We start from the raw sequence: 4,733 nt of genomic DNA, 5'->3' as shown, positions 1-4,733 counted from the left end.
AACGTAGTTTGCTGGTCTGAGGTCCTTCTCAGACTTCCCAGAGAAGAGTCTTTATTTATTTTGCTGTTCTAAGAAACTGCTAACAGAGATTGTTCATTGTCAGTGTCTCCCAGTTTACCTTCTTTGCAGTTCAGGAAATATTCACTAGACGCTAGCAAATAAGTTTCAAATTTAATAGCAACATTAACTTTCCTCATTAGCATCAAAGTATTTTAGAGCTAGAAATGCTGAAAGAGAAACCTGTATCATCTGGTCAGTTATGAGATGGGGACCACCAGCTGTATGCAAAAAATATTTAGGTGAGATAACTGTAGGTAGTACACAGGCAAACATTAAGTAACATTGAGTAAGGGAGTGAGAAAGCTGTCTCCTGTTGGATTCTCTTCCCACCTGGTTACCTTGGGAAGTCTCAGCTTGTTTTTGTTTGTATGTCCTTCATACACCTTAACTAATTTGCAGCATCTTTAACTAACTTGCATATTTTCCAGTTTAACATAAGTTTAGCCTAAGTCTTAGAGCCTTAGGCAAGCAACAGTATTTAGCTAGAGCTTAATGGTATTGTCTTCATCATCTTATTTTTATTACTACCATCTATTTAGAGCAAGTCATTTCAGTTTTTAATTTAATGATGTTTAATTTAAAAACATCTGGTTTTTAAAAGTGCGTTGATTTAAAGAAAATAGTTATTAAAAACAGTATGCATAATGTGAGCAATGAAGTGAATGACTGAGTTTTGGAAAAAAAACTGATTTAATTTTATCCTCAATTTACAGGTAGGGAAATCAAGGCTTAGAGAAAATTAACTTGCTTGAGGTGACCACAGTAAGTCTTAAACCCTGACCTCCTTACTCTCAATCAGGAGTTCTTCCTACTACAGCATAATGAGTGCTAATGTCTAACACTTAATCGTCTGCCCCTGAAGTCAGACAAATTCAGGTTAAAACCCATACACCATACCTGGCTAGCTGTATAATCTTGGACAGACTTCTTAGCTTCTATCACCTCAGTTTCTTCACTTGTGAAGTCAACATAATTCTAATTTCACCTGAAGGTTTTGCCAATATTAAATGAGATAATATTTTAAATGGTTTGAAATGACTCCTGGCTCTCAGTAGACAGAGCTATTTTTATTAGCTGAAGTTACTCTTGGTGCACTGCAGAGCATTTGGAGCAAAAGAATCTTCATAGCCAGGGCTTGGCTCCAGTGTGTGTGAACTGCATCTGCCACTTGGATCCTTACTTAATTAAAGGCTGGAAATCATTGCATTTCTCTGGAGGAGCCTAACACGCCTTTGGTTGCAGGGAATGAAGGTTAAACGTGTTAACTGGGAAACTTATGCAACCAAGGGTTAAAATAGCCTTGAAGTGAAAAACCGAAGAAGAATTCTGGCCTCTGGTGTGTGATGCAAAGCCAAGCGTGTTTGCCTTTGTGAGCCCTGGAATGCTTCTGGTGAGCCTTGTTTGTTGTGGAAACTGACATGATCAAAGTGGGGAGAATTAAAACGATGAACTCCCCAGACAGAGCCTTGAACCTGAAGTCTCACACTGAGGACAGACAAGCCAGTTGACAGCAGCTGGGAAGAAAAGAAATGCATCTCTCTAGTCGGACCAGTATGGCTGGTAGATAAAGACCCAGGATGGGGAACTCTAGATGAGAATTCAGATTTGGCAGATTTAGGGTAGTGAAATGGAATGTTGACCTTGTGGTCTTTAGGATTCTTGCAACATGAAGGTTGTGGTTTTTCAGACGTCAGTTTTTAGAGTGGAGTTACTAAGTGAAGCAGGCACTTTTAGTATTAAAGCATTTGGGGGTGGGGAAACGGTGCTAATTGCCGTGAGATGCTGTGCCAATTGTACTGGAGTGTTCTAAGGCATGATGTCATGCTTCTTCCCATATTAATTTCCAAATGTTGAAAAATTCTCATTATGGTTAAGTAGAATAAGTGTCCCTAAGTGGCTGGCATGATTTTGGATTGTTTGCTCACTTGGTCCTTTATCCCAGGATGAGGATTAGTAAAAACTCTTTGATATTCTGGTAAGTATGAAATGACCTTGGAGTCCCACCTGTTGCTAAATTAGGAGGCCTAATCAAGGCATTCACAGAATCATAAAACAGAAGGGTTGGATAAGATTTTAAGGAAGTTCTGTCCTACTCACGTATTTTAGAGATGGTGAAACTGAGGCCCGGGGAGAGAAAATTACTTGCTCAACACTACACAGAGACTTCTGCTTTTTAGGCCACTGCTCATTTGTTGTCATGCCAAAGAATCCCCAGCAAATAGACTACTGGCCTAGAATAATACCCACATGAGAGAGTCACCTTCTGGGCATCTGTAATTTGAAATGCTGCAGGAGTATCACTCTTTTTATTTTTGAAAATTATAACGATAATCCTACTTTTTCTTTTCTTTTTGTTTTGTTTTTTTCTTTGTGTGGCTTATCTTTTTATCTCTGTGCCTCCCAGGGCATACTTCACCAGGACTCTCCTGGACAGAGGTAGGTAAATGGCCAATGAAGTTTTTATAAAGATCACTAATACATTCAATACTCTGCACACTGAAAGAATTTAATAATCATCACACCTTACATTTGAGTGCTTTGCAAATCCAGAGTGCTTTTTAATCACCTCTCCTTTAATCCCTATACAGTCATACTGATACAGGAAAAACGAATGTGGGGCGAGAGGAGGGCCATGTCCCAGGTCTCAGCTGAGTCCCTGGGACGCGCCCAGCCAAGTGTGTATCCTTGGCTTTGCGCAGGAAAGAATTCAAGAGGGAGCCACAGTTGAGTAAAGACAGATTTATATTTAATTAGGTAAAAAAAAATTTTGTTATTAAAAATAGGTTAATATAAGACTGGAGTTTTATTCTCTGAAATTCTGCTTTTGATAACATATTGTGTGTGATTCTTTGCCTTTATGTGATTTGTATTCACTTTTAAAATCTTTGGTTAAGTAAATAAATATTTAACAAATTCTAAAAGTTCTTTGTACCTCCAGCTAACTTTGAGATGCTTTAAAGGAACCCTGAGGTATCTTAGATATTAAATTAACTAGGATTATTTGGTATGTTAAGTTAAATATAATCAGTCATAATTTTAGTAATTGCAAACAAGTCTCTTTATCAATTACAGGTGTTTAACCACAACTTTTAAGTCTTTTGTCATTATAGACAGTTGAACTGCTGTTACAAAGGTGCTTCATCTTTAAGAAGATTCATCGGAAGTCTATGGAAACAGTGGGTTATACCAGTCCCACATCAAATGATGGCTTTGCGAGGATTCCAGCCCATACCGCCCTCTGATGCAAAAACAAAAGGCTGTCCTGCCCCTGGGGCCCCCAGATTAGGCATTCAGATTTTTACTCCCTAATAAGCAGGGTCAATGCCCCTACTCAGCCTGGAAGTAGTTTTGGAAGATGGACCCTCGCCTTTCTGCACCCCCGTAAGATTATGGGAGTAAAAATCTCTGAGAGGGGAATGAGACAGAAAGGAAGGGGGCAAGGCACAGCCATTCAAGGAATGACACAGCAATTAACATCAAAATGGTGGAAGATCCAACTCTCAGTAAGCCTTGAGTCCCAAGATGTTGGGAGACTTGACTTCCAGTAGACCTTGAACTTTATATGCTCACTATAATATAACATGGTAAATATTAACATGGTAAATGCCACTCCCACAGGCGCCATGACAGCTTTGAGGCTAACCATAAAAGGTCAAAGAGTGGGCGGTGGCGCAATTCGTGGGAATCCCAGCCCCTTCCCCAGGGTAGTTGGAATGGTCCTCCCACTTGTCAGCATATGACGCTACCGAGCCCATAAAAACTAGCAACACTGCGCCTCTTGGCCTGGTCTCGCTCCCTCATCCTCGGAGACAGCCCACACTCTGTCTATGGAGTGTATATCTACTTTTACTTTAACCTGAGCACCCAACCCCCGCACCTAGTGGCCTTTCTCTCACCTTCTGAAACAGCCTACATTCTGTAGTCTGTATCTCTCTAAATAAATCTACCTTTACTCAACTATGGCTCGCTCCTGAATTCTTTCCACGGTGAAGCCAAGGACCCAAACCTGGCAGGGCACGTCCCAGGGACTCAACCGAGACCTGGGACATGGCCCTCCTTACACCCCACATCCGTTTTTCCTGTGTCAATATGAGGGAGGCAGAGCAGTTATTATTATCATCCATGTTATGGATGCACTAAGTGAGACAGAGAGAGCCTTGTGACTTGCCCCACTCCACACAGCCCCAGAGCAGCTGAGAGAGACCAGCGGGACCTTCAGCCCCTCAGGACCCTCTGTTTTGGCAACTCTCACTGTGGCATGCAGAGGCCCAGACTCGCTGATTCCCCAGATTACATTCTCTGAACTATTGACTTGGTGGGAGTTTCAGGAAATTCTACAATTAGGTAGAGGGAGGGTCTAGGAGAATCAGAGGGACCTGCTCAGATGGGGCAGGGGAGGGGAAGGCAGTCTGGAAATCTTGCATTAAAAAAGGTAAGAGTCAGCGAAAAGTTTAAGTCTGCAGAACTAAGAGATGAAGTCCCAGGAAGAGGCTCCTTCTTACTCTTTCTTGGGGCTCCCAGCAACTACTTCCTCGAAGCAAACGTTTGACACTTGCATTTCTTGTTATCTGCCTAGCAGGAGCACCCCTGCCCTGGAGCGAGGCGGAGTTTGGGCTCCCTTGGCATCCAGGCCCTGGCGCCATCCAGCGTGGAGTAGGGGAGAGCCTGCAGGC

Source organism: Camelus bactrianus, chromosome 13 (genome assembly GCF_048773025.1).
Source record: "Camelus bactrianus isolate YW-2024 breed Bactrian camel chromosome 13, ASM4877302v1, whole genome shotgun sequence".
NCBI classification, from domain to species: Eukaryota; Metazoa; Chordata; class Mammalia; order Artiodactyla; family Camelidae; genus Camelus; species Camelus bactrianus.
Note: the sequence above shows the minus strand (reverse complement) of the source record.